Raw genomic sequence first — 18,946 nt, forward strand, 5'->3', positions numbered from 1 at the left:
TGTTTCTCCACCTTCGGACTTCGTCTCTTAGCCCAAGGACCATACTGTGATGACTGTCAGATAGTGACGCCTACCTGACAGTCTGACAGAGTCCTGAGTACCGCGAATGCGTGTGGCACCAAAGGAGTCGAGATAGTCTAAAGCTACCCGAGGTCAAACCGGGAATCAGATGTCTGACAGGCCAGTGTAATGAATAGTGGAGATGCCGCCGTGCGGGCAAGCGGCAGGGCGGCTGTCTCCGCGTTCAAGCCGGCGGCCTTTTCCATGCAGCAACATGTCTCTGGTTCGCCTGGTCCTTCTAGTGCACGCAGATGGAGAGCTACGCGTGCACGCGCCAGGCGACAGGACCTTTATGCCAGCAGAAGTGGAGTCAGCTGATCAGGCCGATCAGCTGATCCCAGCTGGACTCTGGATTGGCTGAGTGGCTGGGGCGGCGCTGCGGAGCGCTGTAGTATATATAGGACTTGCTTGTCAGTTGCTCGTTGTCTGCCATTGCGAATACTCACGTGTGAGCACTCAGACCTCAGTCAGATCTTACAGTGTGTTAGAACCAGTTGGAACTGGGAATTCACACTTAGCCAGATTCCGCTTTAGGCGCTACTGTGTTATTGTACTGTTATACTTCAGACTAGTTCCCAGGTGTTGAGACCAAGGACCTCACACCTAAGATTAGGAGATTACTGTGTTATACTTCAGACTAGTTCCCGGGTGTTGAGACCAAGGACCTCACACCTAAGATTAGGAGATTACTGTGTTATACTTCAGACTAGTTCCCGGGTGTTGAGACCAAGGACCTCACACCTAAGATTAGGAGATTACTGTGTTATACTTCAGACTAGTTCCCGGGTGTTGAGACCAAGGACCTCACACCTTAATCTAGGAGATTACTGTGTTATTACTGTTATACTTCAGACTAGTTCCTGGGTGTTGAGACCAAGGACCTCACACCTAAATCTAGGAGATTACTGTGTTATTACTGTTATACTTCAGATTAGTTCTCAGGTGTTGAGACCAAGGACCTCACACCTCAGACTAGGATTGTGCTATATTGATACCTGTTATGATCCCTGGCTTTGCTGACCTCTCTCCTGCTTACTGATTTGGTACCTTGCTTATCTGTCTACCCGTTGCCAACCTTGCCTGTACCCGGATACCTTATCAGTCTTGTGTCTCTGTACTTTATCTGCTCGTGTGTTGCCGACCTGGCTTGTATGACCCTTCTGGCTGTCACTCGTTCCTTGGGTGAACAGCCTCTCTGTACTCCTTGTGACACCAACTCTATAGGTGTCCATTAGCTGTAAAGGCGGCCTGCGGCTCAGGAAGTCCTCCTTACAGTCCAGTCAGGGGACTTTACCTATAGGAGTCCACTGGCTGCAGTACAGTCTGATTCCCAGCCCATCATTGAATCCTTGGCTGCAGTACAGTCTGATTCCTGAGTCATTAGGGAATCCCTGGCTGCAGTACAATCTCTATCTCCTCCTCTTAAGGAGATTAGTGTCTACACAGTCAGAGGCCACCTGCACTTCAGGTGTCCACTGGCTGCAGCGCAGTCCAATTCCCTGCTCTTCAGGGAATCCTTGGCTGCAGTAGTGTCTGTATCTACCGCTCCTCGGGAGATAACCTTTCTTACTGTTGCACCAAACACTCACATTACATAAGGTGTCCTGTGTCAAACTATACTTGTATTATTGGTGATTCTGCAGATCACCATATAATCAGGTATAACATCTGTATTATTGGTGATACTGCAGATCATCAATAATCAGATACACTCTGTGTGCTGACACCAATTGTTACAGCCAGTGGGTGAGACAGAAGGATAATCGATAAACAAGCAAAAGGCCAGCAACAGAGATCAGATGTGCACCAGAGGGTCAGACAATAGCGTAAACGGAAAGACATGCAAAGACTCGGCAACAAGGATCAGATAGGCAAAGGTACAAGGCGTGAGACTAGAAGCAGAGTAGATAAACAGGCAATGGGTCAAACACAGAGTAATCACAAGGTAATAATACACAGAATAGTAAGACTAATCTAATGTACAAATTCACTGGGGTCCTGCCAGTTCAAATGTAACACGGATCTGACTACGGGTCTAAGGCTTAACCTCCCTGGCGGTTTATTTATTTTGCCAGGGAGGCTGCAATGTGTTTTTTTTTTAATAAAAAAAAAAATATTTCATGCAGCCAACTGAAAGTTGGCTGCATGAAAGCCCACTAGAGGGCGCTCCTGATCCGTAATGAGCGGCCTATCTTGTTTCGCTTTCCTCGTCGCCATGGCGACGAGCGGAGTGACGTCATGGACGTCAGTCGACGTCCTGACGTCAGAGCCGCCCGATCCAGCCCCTAGCGCCGGCCGGAACTGTTTGTTCCGGCTGCGCTGGGCTCGGGCGGCTGGGGGGACCCTCTTTCGCCGCTGCACGCGGCGGATCGCCGCGGAGCGGCGGCGATCGGGCAGCACACGCGGCTGGCAAAGTGCCAGCTGCGTGTGCTGCTTTTTTCAGAACCGAAATCGGCCCAGCAGGGCCTGAGCGGCGACCTCCGGCGGCATACCCCGAGCTCAGCTCGGGATTACCGCCAAGGAGGCAGAGAACTGTCAGCTACAACAGACACCAGAGCACTGACAGGTCAAGGAATATATAGGCAGCTCTGGGTCTGTAGCCCTGCCTCCTGAACAGGTGATCAATCAGGAGTAACTAGGGCGGAGATGTTTCAGCTGATTGCTGATCAGCTGACACGCTTCCTAAGTCTATAAGGCCTTTCACTTGCTGCGCGAGTGTGTTTGAAAGTGCCAGCATTATTAGCCTCCTCGAGAGGACCTCATGCAGAGGAAACCCGATCACGCCTGGGGGCTGCAGAAGCAACAGACTCGCACCGCTGAATGGGAGCGGCGCTCGTGCTACTGGAGGCAGCAGAGGTGAGACTGCGATTCATGTCACATACACAGTGTAAATTGCACCGGAATGTAAATTGCCCAATAAACTCTTGTCCATAGGGTAGGGGCAGGTGGCATTGCTCATGAGTGCCTAGTTCCTAGAGCCCCATAAATATTTTGCTATGGGGCTCCATAATTTCTAGCTACGCCACTGATTGTTGCTATTGCTGCGCCAAACTCAGGCGCTACAAGGCACACTATGCTTGCCGAGAAGCCCTTCCTCCTTTGAGCCATCTAGAAACACTCCCCATTGTGAGTTGAAGAATTTTACTAGGAGCTTATCAAATATATTAAACAGGAAGGGGTGTTATTAGGTGCAATTGGATGCCCAAAACACACTCATTGCAGCATAAACCACGGTCCTTTCCCTTTTAAGTCTCATACAAATGGAAAGAAGACAAAGACCTCTAACGCCCACCAGAATTTCAGCTGACAATAATCTTCCAGCTTATTGAGCCAATAACTTTAAAAACTTTTATTTTGAAAGGTGGCTGGTGAAGAAAAGTACAGTACACCATAGAAAAGGTGTGGTAGAGAAATACACAACTATCTTTTAGTGACCTTACCACAGTTCTTCTCATCAGAGCCATCAGTACAATCTTTATGCCTGTCACAGACGCTGCTCAATGGGATGCATTCCCCACTCTTACACTGGAATAGCGACGAATTGCAAAGAGCTGTAAAGGAAGTTCAAACATGTTTAATGCATGTGATATGTTGTTCTATCTATCTATCTATCTATCTATCTATCTATCTATCTATCTATCTATCATCTGTCGATCCATTTCACTATCTTTACAGCTACAGCAGCGCAGCTTAATGAGTGCAGAGAGTGTTACAATTGCCTGAGCACGCTATGCAGCCATTCTGTGCACAGTGAAATTACATTGTGATTAGCTATTGTAAAGGGTGCTCCATTACTCTTAACGAGCACTCCACTGAACCCGCCCGGAGCCCGGCGAGTCCAGTAGCTTCAAAATACGAGATTCCTGCACTTTGATTTGCCCTGTAGGCTGCCTGTTGGAGGCGACACAGAGGCATGGCATAGAGCGTGTCGTGTATAGTGTTGTGTATAGTGTCCCATATACGCCCAAGGACTTCTTGCTGGATAGGTACTGGCTACAGCCAGGATTCTAATCCGGCCTACTATGTCAGAGGCGGAGCCTTTAACCAGTACACTATCTGGCCACTTGTCACTTATGTGGGTGTTTTTAGTAAAAAATGTAATGTCACAGCAGTATAACACTCATATTCGTCTTTGAGCAGTACTAATATATCAGTCTAAATCTTTTTCTGTTCTACGCTATATGTTCTCGATATAAACCAAGAGTTTTGCGCCATAATGTGGTCTCTTAAATCAAATCTACGTTTAAATGTGGGTCAGTGCAGAGTTCTTACAGTAGAACCCCCCTTGCTCAATGCTGACCTGCAGTTTCTTTTTGAAGCTGTGACTGATAATGGGGATCATGTAAGGCTGGAGACTTTGGCTGCCGAATGGGCACCCAGAAACCATTGTGGCTGTGTCCTTTAGAAATTGAAAGTTGCTGGTGGCATTTGAAGTGTACCTGAGACAGGATTAAAGGGTGTATTTATACTTACCATGTTTCCCCTAAAGTAAGACATCCCCTGAGAATGAGCCCTAGGAGGAATTCCTAGCGTGCTTGAAATATAAGACATCCCCCTAATGTAAGCCCAAGCAGCAGCCCACATGTCACCAGCAAGTCACGCTCAATACAAAGTCTGAATACAGGAGAGCAGCAGTATAATGTGAGTTCTACAGTCCTGTATATGTGTCAGGCAATTTGTGTTTTTGGTGGAGCCAGCCCTCCTGATCTGTCATGATAAGCATCAGCAGCACTTCATCTCTTCCCAGGACACACAGCTTATCCTATTATAGCTCTGGGGAGCCTGACAGGGTTCTCTGCCTGCAAGAAATAGACTCTTACCCACATGATCAGCAGAATCAATTTCTTGTAAGTGAGAGCCAATATCTGCAAACCCCAAGCTCTGTGCATGCTGCTTGTGTTTCAGCATTGCATGCAGTATATACATTTTGTATAGGAAAACTACCAGTGTTTCCCCCCAAAAATAAGACATCCTCTGAAAATAAGCCCTAGCAAATCTTTTGGAGCAAACATTAATATAAGACAGTGTCTTATTTTCGGGGAAACACGGGATCTGGGCCCTGCCATGGGCTCTTCCCCTGCCCAGCTCATTTGCCCAGGATGGTTCTTTAACTGCGCAGTACTACTGCAGATGCAGAACAGGAGCACAATGTGGAGTGTGCTCAGTCAGGGCTAGGATGCGCATGCGTAGAAGAGCGTGGCTGGGCAGATTATTGGGGGGTATATCAAGTGAATGGAGTGGCTAGAGAGGATGACAAGGGAGCTCACACACCGCGTGGGGCTGGAGGGTGGAGGCAGCCCCAGGTAAGTATAAATACACACTTTAAGCCCCACTGAGGTTTCCTTTAAAAAGAAGAGCCTGGTGATGGGGTAGCTATAGCAACCTCTCTCTTGAATGCTTCACTGAGTATACTCAGCATATTAGGCTTTGCCGCTAATAACATTTACGTCAATAGACTTTCTACTGAAATCGACGAACATGAAGAAAGCAAATATCCATTGAGTTTTCAACAGGCAACTGGGATAAATATAGGACCATCTTGAGAACAAGGATTCAAGGAAAGTTAACATCAGGCAATTCGACTGTGAGACAGTTGGGCCCGAGAATGTCAAGGCTACTAGATTTGTAAGTATTCTTTGTTAGTTACATTAGATTCTAAGAAACACATTTCATGTTTGTATATCCATAATCCAAATATACTTGTAAAGAATGTTATGTTGCACTGCTGGAAAATAAATTAAGTTGTACACAAAATATTCTTCCTATGCCATCCTCACCCACGTAAGGTCATCAGATGGTGGAAATTGGAGAAGGAGTGGAGGAGGGGGGGACAAGCCAGACTTTCAGATCACCTGACTCCATCCACTTCCTCCCTCTGCTGGTAAGAGATTAACTGTAGCCAGCATGTCAGCTACGGCAGAGTATCATAATAAGAATCTGATGTAGCAATTGTGCAGACCATAAAAGGTCCATCATAAATGTATCTGCTAAAAAAGACTTAGTCTTGATTGAGAAATGGAATGCTTTGCCACTAGCTCACTACATTTGTTATTTGAGGTTCTGTATTGCAAAAGACTGCTCCTGGTTTGTCGACATGCACATTGCTAGAAGTTCAATGGCTAAAGCAAATAATGTCCGAGAGAAGGGGCATCCATGTCTGATGACTACAAAATATGTAGGGATGAATGTGAACTAGCAGTATTGTTCATGTTAGCCATAACAGAGCATGTGTATTACTCATTGGAGAGGATGAGAGGGTAATGAAGCTGTAAATTTGGTTAACTATAACAACATGGTCACTCCACCAAACCTACATATCAAATAAAAAACAAAGATTTATACTGGAGTCACATTAATTTCCAACACGTACTGCTGTCCCTAGGGAAAACAAGATTTCTTCCAAAGACTCCCACCTTTTGAAGCTTTATGTGAGGTTGATGAACTTGCACATTGCACTCTGCCACTAATCTCCAACTTGCTCAACTAAGGCTAAAGCTGGCCACTAATGGTCCAATTTCTAGCAAAAAATCGTTCGAGCGATCACAAATTCTGATCGGAAGAAAAATAGTTCACTACACCATCAAACAACCAACCTTTGCTTCCTATCACAACCAATCAAGAAAATCCAAATTTTGGTTTGACAAAAATCCAATCGGACGACTATTTTTAGAATCGCCCATAATTGATTGTGCACATCAACTGAGATTATTTTTAACCAATCCGATCAGAATTTCTGATGACTCGAACGATTTTTCGCTAGAAATTGGACCGTTAGTGGCCACCTTAAAGGTGGTATCTAATGACATAATTTGCTGAACGATTGATTTCGATCGATTTTTCGTATGACCGATCATAAATGATCGTTTGGGACCACTAATGGACAAAAATCTCTTTACCAATCCGATCAGATTAATGAAATCAATACGATCCCATGAATCTGATTGGATTGGTTAGGAGATTTTTGTCCATTAGTGGTTCCTCTCAAACGGTCATTTACAATCCTTCATACGAAGAATCGTTCGTAATCGATCGTTCAGCGAATTGTATCATTAGTGGCCACCTTTGGAGCAGATATCCACCATGAGTTAGAGAAATAATGACACTGCTCTATTTCAAACTTATGCAGGGAATACATGAGTCAATTCTGACGCTCGATTCTGCGCCCCATTGTTTTGCCTGCTCGATTCTCATATCTTCTGCTCGTTTTTCTTACCTTTTTTTTCAATTCACTTCAATGACAAATGGAGCGGCAAAACGATCAGTGATCGGACATGTCAGAAATGATCTATCTAACCATCTAATCAGCTCAGAATTGAGACGTCTAATCCCAGCATTACAATAATGGAAGATCCTAAAAATCACACAAGGCCTCTAATTCGGAATCTGGCTAAAAACATGGTGATATTATATCTTGATGATAAATGAAGCTTAGCCACATGTAAAAGGTTTTAAGCTAAACATCTAGTAAAGGTGGTTTAACTATTTTATGCTGAAAAATGGAGCCCCCCACATCCCACCACAGTTTCTGAGGGATTTGCATTAATTTACTTTACACAAAAAAAGCAGGCACCCCATAGATTAAAACATTGAAGATCCTGGAAGGCCTAGGATTGGCCTAGCATAAATTCATAGAATCTGATGGGTATAAGCAAGTCATAATTAGTGTTGGGCGAACAGTGTTCGCCACTGTTCGGGTTCTGCAGAACATCACCCTGTTCGGATGATGTTCGAGTTCGGCCGAACACCTAATGGTGTTCGGCCTTTTAAGTTCGGGTTCGCCCCGAACTTCTAATGGCCGCCGAACAGGGCCGAACAGGGCCCCTGTTCGGCCGAACAGGGCCCTGTTCGGCCGAATACTGCCCCCCTATGGGGTCGCAGGCATAAGGGGGGAGCATGCCCCGATCGCGGGGGGGGGGGGGTCGGAAATTCCCCCCACCCCCTCCGCTAGCGCTCCCCCCTCTGCCCGCTTCCCCATACAAAAGTTTCAAGAAGTACCTGTGTCCGGTGGTAGTGGGTGGCTGGCAGTGGGCGGCACTATGAAGTGACTGACTGAGGAGGAGGAGTCCGGAGAGTGACGCGTTGAGGGAGGACGGGCAGCGGGCGGTTCAGCAGTAGTACCGTACTACTGCTGATCCGCCCACTGCCCGGCCTCCCTCAACGCGTCACTCTCCGGACTCCTCCTCCTCAGTCAGTCACTTCATAGTGCCGCCCACTGCCAGCCACCCACTACCACCGGACACAGGTACTTCTTGAAACTTTTGTATGGGGAAGCGGGCAGAGGGGGGAGCGCTAGCAGAGGGGGTGGGGGGAATTTCCGACCCCCTCCCTGCGATCGGGGCATGCTCCCCCCTTATGCCTGCGACCCCATAGGACCCCTAAAAGCGGGATGTTCGGGGAGTTCGGGGTTCGGCCCGAACATGCCGAACATTGCGGCCATGTTCGGCGAACTTTCCCGAACCCGAACATCCAGGTGTTCGCCCAACACTAGTCATAATCTGACATTAAACATCCTCCACCTGGCCTGACATGCAATATAATAATTTAAGGTTGGATCTGATGTCATTGAGACTCCAGGCTGGTCTGAAACCCCTATGCCCTAATATCCCTTTCACACTTATCCTCATCTCTCCCCAAAAAGAAATACCTGAATAATTACCAGTCTTACCTAGGCCTCTCAGGAGAGATGTTTAATGTTTATTGAATTTGTTATCATTATTGTCAGTCTTTACTATATTCCTGGTAGTAGCAGTAGGGTATTGTACCAGGAAACAGTAAATTCGGGCGCCTGAGGCAAGTGGACAAAAAGGGCGCCGCCATTCACTCCCATACTAAATATCGTTTAATGGGCACCCAACAGGAAAAAAGGGCGCCGGAGAAAAATAACGTTTTACAAGCGGCGCCCGGAGACTTTTACTGCTTCTCATGATTACACATTATTTAATGATTTATATTTTTTTTAACATTATTTTTAAACGAAAAACAGTACAATCTTTTTTAAAACATTATTTTTAAACGAAAAACAGCACAATATTTTTTCAAACGTTATTAATGCTTATCAAAGGGGGGTCTTAGGTTTAGGCACCACCAGGGGGGTCTTAGGTTTAGGCACCACCAGGGGGGTCTTAGGTTTAGGCACCACCAGGGGGGTCTTAGGTTTAGGCACCATCAGGGGAGTCTTAGGTTTAGGCACCACCAGGGGGGTCTTAGGTTTAGGCACCACCAGGGGGGTGGTTAGTGTTAGGCACCACCAGGGGGGGTCTTAGGTTTAGGCACCATCAGGGGAGTCTTAGGTTTAGGCACCATCAGGGGGGTCTTAGGTTTAGGCACCATCAGGGGAGTCTTAGGTTTAGGCACCACCAGGGGGGTCTTAGGTTTAGGCACCACCAGGGGGGTCTTAGGTTTAGGCACCATCAGGGGAGTCTTAGGTTTAGGCACCACCAGGGGGGTCTTAGGTTTAGGCACCACCAGGGGGGTCTTAGGTTTAGGCACCACCAGGGGGGTCTTAAGTTTAGGCACCACCAGGGGGGTCTTAGGTTTAGGCACCATCAGGGGAGTCTTAGGTTTAGGCACCACCAGGGGGGTCTTAGGTTTAGGCACCACCAGGGGGGTCTTAGGTTTAGGCACCATCAGGGGAGTCTTAGGTTTAGGCACCAATACGGGGGTCTAGGGGTTAGGGGTAGGTACAGGGAGGGTTACTTACTAATTTTTTTTTAAACATTATTATACATGTAACTTTTTAAACGGAAGATTAACGTTTTCACAATTGCTGATTTCATGCACATTATTTAATGATTTATAACTTTATAAAACATTATTTTTAAACGAAATATAGTACAATATATTTTTAAACGTTATCCATGTTTATCGTTTAAAACCCCGTGCCCTTTTTTCCCAGCGCCCCTTTTTAACGTACGCATTGTACCATGTTAGCCATCAGTAAAAGCAAGAAGTTTTGAATCAGGATGATACCATTTATTTGTTCTGTTTCACTTAAGGCATCTTAATGACATGTATTTATGCTTGCAAAACAATCTCTGTATCTCCTTTTGATGATGCATATACTGTATATAGCTGTCAGCAAGCAGGATTGAAGATTGACGAAGGCTGCCCAGCTGAAAGTTTGCTTACTCTTATTATTTTAAGTTAGCCAATAAATGGAATCATCCTGATTCAAAACTTATTGCTATATGCCTGGGGGTTCTTTACCACTCAATGAAGCATGTGCACACAAAAAAACCTGAAGTGAGATGTATAAAGAAGCTGCCATATTTATTTCCTTTTAAACATTGCAAATTACCTGGCTGCCCTGATAATCCTTTGCCTCTAAGATCAAGGGTGTGATTCAGACGCTACTGATGCAGGGGAGATCGGCAGCATGCTAGGCAACAGGTATTGTATAAAAGGAAAAAAAAAGTATGGTATTCTCCATATCCCTCTCACTTCAGCTGTCCTTTAACCTCTTGAGGACCACAGTTTTAAACCTCCCTAAAGACCAGGCCATTTTTTGTAAAATAGGCCACTACAGCTTTAAGGCCAAGCTGCAGGGCCACACAGCACAGCACACAATTAATCCCCCTCCCCTTTTCTCCCCACCAGCAGAGCTCTCTGTTTGTGGGGTCTGATCTCTCCCCCAGTGGTTTTTTTTTTGTAAATATTTTTATTATTTATTTTTTAATAAAAATGCTTATTTTGTTTTTATATTTACAACCCTCCCTCCCCCGGACAGCCAATCACTGCGATCGCTGCTTCAACCTATCACCGCCGATTGCTTCTTTGTCCCCCAGGCACGTCTGCTTCTTTGTCCCCCCTCACACGGCTGTCCCAGTACAACGCTACCTTAGATCGCAGCACTGTACATGCTAATTAGACGGCGCTGTCTAACAGTCTCCGAGCAGCGATCCCCTCCGAGCTCCGCTCTGCCTACCAAGCAGGACATGCACGTGCAGCGTGCGCGCAATCTCCTGCAAAATGAAGCCCCGGGACTTTACGCCAATCAGCGTTAGACGGTCCAAGGGCTGTCGCCGCGGCCACGCCCATCGGTGTGACGCGGGCGTCAAACGGATAAGATGCCATGCACAGAGAGCATACGGTTATTTTAATGTTAATTATGCTGGCCAAGTAGAGTGTGTTGTGCAATTAGTGTGACCCGCACTACTTAGGTAAACACGCCTTAGGAAAGAAGTGTAATATACGTTACCATAGTAATGCTTGCATTACATAGGTTGTCAGCATACCTTGTCAACTTAAAGAGAAACTCCAACGTAGAATTGAACTTTATCCCAATCAGTAGCTGATACCCCCTTTTACATTAAAAATATAATGCTTTTCACAAACAGACCATCAGGGGGCACTGTATGACTGATTTTGTGCTGAAACCCCTCCCACAAGAAGCTCTGAGTTCCGCGGTACTCTGGGCAAACTGCCACAATGTAACAAGGTTCACAGACAGGAATAAGCCGTTTACAGCTGTCTCTAACAACCAAAACAGCTAGCAGCAGCTACATAACCTGCCCACAGTAAAAATGTCACCATGTAATAAATGTCAGAATGTAAATTAGGGAGAGGAAAGATTTTACAATGAGCAAACACTGACTAAATCATTTATACATAATTATGGTAAAAAATGAAGCACTTTTTTTTACTACATTATGTTCACTGGAGTTCCTCTTTAACCTGCTGAGCGGTCTGGACGAGCTCAGCTCGTCCAACACCGCCAGAGGCTGCCGCTCAGGCCCTGCTGGGCCGATTTCCACCAAATAAAAAGCAGCACACGCAGCCGGCACTTTGCCAGCCGCGTGTGCTGCCTGATCGCCGCTGCAGCGTGGCGATCCGCCACGTGCAGCGGCGAAAGAGGGTCCCCCCAGCCGCCCGAGCCCAGCGTAGCCGGAACAAACAGTTCCGGCCAGCGCTAAGGGCTGGATCGGAGGCGGCTGACGTCAGGACGTCGGCTGACGTCCATGACGTCACTCCGCTCGTCGCCATGGCAACGAGGGAAGCGAAACACGGAGGGCCGCTCATTGCGGCCTTCCGTGTTATTCCTTGCCGCCGGAGGCGATCGGAAGATCGCCTCCGGAGCGCCCTCTAGTGGGCTTTCATGCAGCCAACTTTCAGTTGGCTGCATGATATAGTTTTTTTTTAATTTAAAAAAAACCCTCCCGCAGCCACCCTGGCGATTTAATCAGAACGCCAGGGTGGTTAAATAATGGAAAAATTGCCATGCACTCTCTGCACATAGAAACCTTAGCATTTTTTGTGTGCATATGCCCCAATGTAACATTGGGACATATGCACACACACACAAAAAAAGGTTACGTTTCTATGTGCAGAAGTGCATGGCAAGTTTACATTAATTATGCTGACATCTGCTGTTTTTTGATAAAACACTTACATTTTTTTTTTCTTTTAATAAAAAAAGTTGTTTCTTACCAAAAGGAAATGGGAAAGCAAAATCCTAAATTATTCCAAAAGTTTACTTTAGCTGTCTTTAAGTTTGAGTTATTTTAGTGAATGATGTGGCCTGAATTTACCACAAATATTATTGACATACCTCACTCTCAGTTTTTCAGAAAGCATTCAACTCTTTTCTTATAGTCTTAATATACAATTGTAGTCTTTTCAATATTTTTTTTTGCTCATTTTAAATTCAAAATAGCTTTAAAACAGGTTTGGTCAGCAAGGTTGTTTGTGTCAGCTAAGGCCAGGCTGTTGCTCTTGCCATCAAGGTACACTGAAAATTGCCATCACAGGCAGGAAGTTAAAAATTGTTCTGAATGGAAGTCAAATTATCTAAAAAAATAAAAATAGAAACATTGTTTAATTCTTGCAGCACTACAGCCCAGCAGCAGTCCCATTCTTTTCACAGTAAGAACTACTCTGAATTTATCCTACAACTGAATGGCATAGCTCACGCATGTTATTTTAAAGCCTGCTGGTACAAGTTGACATTTTCTAACAGAAATCGTTAAATATGGAAAAATGTTTGAAGGGAAAACCAAAGTTGTCACATCAGAAAGTTGTTGTTTTTTTTTTCTTCAGAGTCCAATAATGCACAAACACTGTATGTTGAATACACATTGACAGGAATCAAATGATTACTTTCATCATGTCCGAACTACTCCCATTCGACCAGAGCCGGATCATCCACAAGGCAATCCCAGGCAGATGCCTAGGGCCTGGAGGGAGTCTAGGGACCCGGTGGATGCTACCTCCCACCAAATCTAACTAAAACAAAGCCAGGTGACCATCAGCGGTGGGCAAAAACTGCTATCTTGCCCAGAGCCACATTTCAACGTAAATCATTTCTGAGGTCGATAATGGGATCAGTGGCGTAGCAATAGGGGGTACAGAGGTTGCAACCGCATCGGGGCCCCTGGACCGGAGGGGCCCCAAGGGGCCCACCCTCAACTACGGTATTAGCCTGTGCTGGTATTTATCACGTCTATAGATGCTTTGAATAGTAGTAATCCTTAACAAACTGTTCCCCATCCACTTTTTTTGCACCTCTGACACTGTAGTTGCCATTGGCAGGTTTTGGTGCGCCGTATTAATTTTTATGTATAGAGTGCTTAGGGGGGCCCATTGTAAGACTTGCACTGTGGCCCATAGCTCCTTAGCTATGCCACTGAATGGGATTGATCTTTCAAAGTTATCACGAAAAATCGATCCCTTTATCAATTGGGAGCATTTTGGAGATATACCCATGATGCAGCTTCCTGTCAGATTACCCGTCAATCGGATAGGAACTTGCATCATGTGTACCCAGCATAAGTATGTATTAAAACATTATTCATCTCTAAAAAACATGTAATGGATACCCAGAAATAGAGGACTGTCTGTCCACATAGAATACAGTACATTTATTACGTCAACATCTCAATGTACAAAAACCAAATTAGGTATGTATGACATTCATTACATACAGTACATAACTGAAAGTAGACTTATGAACAAGTAAGTACTGTACTTACTGCTCTGCATAGCACCACTTAAAGTGAACCTCCAGACTAAAAATCTACTCAGCAGAACTGAAAAGGCTTGGTGTTTCTTTAACAGTTTCACAGCATCAGAACTTTGTTTTTCTTATAGAAGTCTAATTTTTAGCTACATTTTTAACGAAGCCCCGCCCCATCAAAGAAAATTGCACAGATTTTTTCCCCTGATGCTGTGCAAAGCATGATTGGATTTCCTATGTTATTCACGTTGCCTAGCAACTGGGATGGGGTGATCAGCACACAGGACAGTTGGAACTGTGTCTCATTCTCCCTGTCACCTCCTTTCAACCAAAAAGATGGCTGCCCTTATGAAATCACAAACCTCTGCCGGTTCTTTTAAAACAGGGTGGGTAAGAGATTATATTACCTATCTATTTTAATTAACATAAATAATGTAACCTAATAACAGTATGTTTGTTTAGGCTGAAGTTCCTCTTTAATAAGAGAATGTGAAGCTTAGAAATAGGTACTTGGTTAGTAAGAGAATGTAAAGAAAATGAAGCCTAGAAACTTTACTTGGTGAGTAAATAGAGTAGAATATCGCAAGTAGAATATCGCCAATATTACCTATATTCTTCTACCTAATTATGATAGTAAAATATCGGTAACCTTTACTGATATTTTACAATGGGAAGTGTTTGTTAATGTTTTTACTGTACTTTTTACTTTCATTTGAATGAATGCACATGGCTTCTGGTCTGACTGAAGCCATGACCATTCAGCCAAAGGCACTTTGACCTGCTTTGGGAACACATGTTCCCATTCACTAATCATTGCCAAGTGAGTCCTGCCGTGAATGCGCCGTGGGTGGGAGTGCTGCGCACACATTAGCAGCCGCTGCTGGTTGACATGACGTGCCTGTACAGCCTGTTTGTGGCAAGTGACAGCAAACTGGATGCGCATATATATTCAGTTTGTAGTATGTGGGTGATAATTAAAAAACTGGGCATATGTGAGCTCTCAAGGAAAGTCCAAGGAAAGTAGACCCTTGCATATCCAGTTTAGATGCACTGGAGCCACCAATGCAGGCACTCCCAGTACAGCATCAGGAACAAAGATGCTTAATATTTAATAAAAACATGCTTTCCTACTTTTTATATGCCATACGGATATCATATTTGCTTTTGTGCAGTATTATTATTCATTTAGAAATTATACATTCCCAAAGTACACTTTTTTGTCTCTGAGAGCTGACTTTGCATTTCATTTATAACTGCTTTATTCATCTTCTAACTGAAGCAGAAATGCTTTCTGATAGTCTGACTTTGTTCAGCAGAGCCTGCAATGTCAGAGAAGTGTTTATTTACATTTCTTACTTGATACAATTAAATACATGATAACATTATCTAAAGTTTGGATGCGTCCAGCTTTGCTGGCAGGGAACTTCTAAGTCATGTGTGTAACCCTTTAAATGCTGTTCTAGTAAAAACAAAAATGCTGGTTGTATATAATAGGCTGTAAATAATCTATTAGAGCAAAGAAGAAATGCTGGATTTCATTGCACTTTAAAGTGACACTGAAGTGAAAAAAAACAACAATCTTATGATATAATGAATTGAATGTGTAGTATGGATAATTAATAGAACATTAGTAGCAAAGAAAAGAATCTCATATTTTTATTTTCAGTTACATAGCTTTTTTATAACATTGCATCGTTCTGTCATGTATGCAATTTACAAGCTACACTCTGAATTTTAAACTATGAAACAGAGCAGAGCTAATAACCCCTTGAACATCCCGGCTGTGAAACCTTATTTGCTGTCAGTCACTGTTTCTTTGATGTGTAAGTGCTTCAGAAAACAGCACTGTAGCTGACCCAAGTTGGGTCAGAGAGCTCAGAGAAGCTCTTTTGCATAGATAACAAGTGAAGTTTCTTAACTCTTCCTGTACTGGAAACAATATGAGACATTTTTTATTTGCTACTAATGTTCTATTTCTTAGCTGCGCTACACATATAATTCATTATCTCATAAGTTTATTTTCACTGCAGATTCCCTTTAAAGTCAATAGGAACTTCTAAAAAATAATTTGGAGTACTGGAGAAAAAAACACAAAGACAACGGGAGCCCAAATGGTGCAGTATGTCACAAAAGGATGAGAAAATAGGGTAAAGGGGGGTTCGACAAAGGAATACTCACAAAGGTGGGTTGCACAAGTGGCAACCGACCACTTTAAGCAGGTAGAGTATCTTGACCTGACTCCACTCAGGTATACTAGCAATCCTGGAGGCGGTCGCACTTGTAGAAAAATCCCATACACTCTAGAACTATGAAGTGGTGGGGTTCCACCTTGGGTTAGGTGTGTGGAACTCCCCTCACTTAAAAACGGGGGAGTACAGTACAACAGGAGGTGAAGAGGTGCCCAGTCGGTGTATAAAACACTTTAAAAACAATTATACAATTTGAAAGGAAGACGTGGCTTACCTCATAGATGACAAATCACTTTAGAAAAAGGAATTTAATAGTAATACACAAGCACAGGCAACGTGTCTCGTGGGACCCAGCTCACCTCCCCAGGCCAAATAAAGTGCTGCTCTATCTGTCAAGCCGCGTTTGAGGCACCCCAAACGCGGCTTGACAGATAGAGCAGCACTTTATTTGGCCTGGGGAGGTGGACTGGGTCCCACGAGATGCGTTGCCTGTGCTTGTGTATTACCATTAAATTCCTTTTTCTAAAGTGATTTGTCATCTATGAGGTAAGCCACCTCTTCCTTTCAAATTTTATTATTGTTTTAAAAGTGTTTTATACACTGACTGGGCGCCTCTTCACCTCCTGCTAAAAAATAAATTAAAATGAAGCAGATGCTTACCTAATGAGAGGAAAAATTCTGGGTCCTATAGAGCCTTCCCGCTCCCCTCTCGGTCCCCGGGCCAGCGCAGGCTCCCCTTTAGCGGTTTTTGACCAAAGGAGGCTTCGAAAGTTTTTGGGAGCCCAAATGCTTAGAAGACTGGCTGTTCCATACTGCGCACGCGCAAACAACCTCTTACACACACTCGCGTGTGCGCAGTATAGAGCTGTCTGTCTTCAGGAGGACTTGGCTCCCAAAGACGTCGGAAGTCCCCCGTGGTGAGGGATTCAAACGGGGAAGCCAGCGCTTAACGTAGGGGACCGAGAGAGGAGTGGGAAGGCTCTATAGGATCCAGACCCTTCCCACTCCTTAACCACTTTAGGACCACAGGATTACATCCCCTAGTGACCAGGCTATTTTGTACAGTTTTGTGCTCTGCAGCTTTAAAACCTCACCGCAGAGCCATATATCTGAGCACACAAATGAACCCCCCTTTTTCTGCCCACCAACAGAGATTTCTGTTGGTGGGCTCTGATCGCTGCTGGGATGTTTATTATTATTTATTTATTTGCTGTTGTTTCTTAAAAAATAAATTTGCCTATTTTTTATTTATTTTTATTAAGACCCTCCCTCCCCCTGCCAGCCAATCCCAGTGATCAGCTCTCATAGGCATCAGCCTATGAGAGCCGATCGCTCTCTGTGCCTCTCCAGGGGACATTGCTGGGGGTACAATGATGCCGTAGATTTCAGCAATCTACAATGTAAATTTCACCGTCTAACAGTCTCCTAGCTGCGTTCGCCGATGGGAGACTGATGATGGAGCTGAGCTCCATTATTCAAGCGGAGCGCACAATCTCCTGCAAAACCCCGCCCCAGGCCTTGACGCTTTTTGGTGTTAGGTGGTCTTTGTGCTGCCACCCTCCTGACGCCAATCGGCGTTAGGCGGTCGGGAGAAGCATCTGCTTCATTTTTTTTTTAGCGTTTCCCAATGACTTTAACATGTGCTTTAAGTGAAAATAAAATTGTGTGAAACCTGTCCTAACTAGACAGTCATGGATAACTTGTGCTACATCTGTACATATGTATAACAGTCAATAAAAAAAGAAGAAGAAGAAAAAAAAAAAGCAAGTTCTAGATATAGAAGCTGTTTTTTTCTTTCTGGCAGAACACACACACCTTAGGCAAAGCCGGCATTATTGAATCTCTCTGCATATGTAGTTTTTTTTCTAGTCTTTTTCATACATCATTACCAAATATAATCATCCTCCTATTGATAATCATTTCTGCTATCCAGCTACCGTTGTTGATGATATATGAAGCAGAAAGAATAAGCTTGACTTTTCTCAGCAACATTAACTACAAAGTAGCTGAAACAGCACAAAAGAAACGTGTGTTTTGGCTGAACAAAGTAAATGCGATTCAGATAAGAGAGGAGGACAAATTAAGGAAATATATAGTCATGCAACACCTAATACGTCTTCTTGGAAGGAATATATCTCTGGAGGGACAGATTTGTTTCAGCCTGAGTAGATTGCTACATTAAAGATGCCTTCGACATGAAAAAAGCAAAATGACTTCAACCACTGCGCAGAAATGATCTTTGGAAATGTTTCATTTTATTTTATATGTTTGACTGTCGCTTCGTTTTTTTAGTAGTGGCTAAAAATATATCTGCCCTGATGCTCTGAACTTTTCTCGTTAGTTATTTCTTTTGCATCTGAAGCATTAACATTTTATAAGGCTTGCGGTACCCAGTAAGTTAATTACTGCAGTGCACAGCAGTTTACTGATTCTAACAGTCTTGTTCCTATTTATGTGTTTCGTTATAGTTTTTCCTGAAAACTAGGGATGGGACGACAAATCTGGTGAATAAACAAATCCCTTGAATATTGGGAAATATTCAGGATTCATGGATTCAAATCCTGACGCCATTTACCGCTTGTCAAATCCGCCAAATTCCGACGCTGCGTCCTTGCACATTCACCCCCCCCCCCCAGCCCGCTCACCCTTGTCCTCCTCCATCCCCCCTGCGTCTCCTCCGCTTGCTCCCCGCATAGTTAAAAGTATCCACTCACCTATCCAGAGCAGAGCGTGGAGCAGCAGACCA

General features: G+C 44.4%; 1 long non-coding RNA gene across 1 annotated transcript in view; it reads right to left on the reverse strand.

The window, feature by feature from the left end:
- LOC137547229 (uncharacterized) overlaps window positions 1-18,946 on the reverse strand; it is a 32,551-nt gene that overhangs the window by 1,994 nt on the left and 11,611 nt on the right. The window contains exon 2 of the long non-coding RNA XR_011026533.1: window positions 3,501-3,611. This is a non-coding gene — a long non-coding RNA (uncharacterized lncRNA). The remainder of the gene's footprint in view (window positions 1-3,500; window positions 3,612-18,946) is intronic.

This window comes from Hyperolius riggenbachi, chromosome 2 (genome assembly GCF_040937935.1).
Source record: "Hyperolius riggenbachi isolate aHypRig1 chromosome 2, aHypRig1.pri, whole genome shotgun sequence".
Taxonomy (NCBI): domain Eukaryota; kingdom Metazoa; phylum Chordata; class Amphibia; order Anura; family Hyperoliidae; genus Hyperolius; species Hyperolius riggenbachi.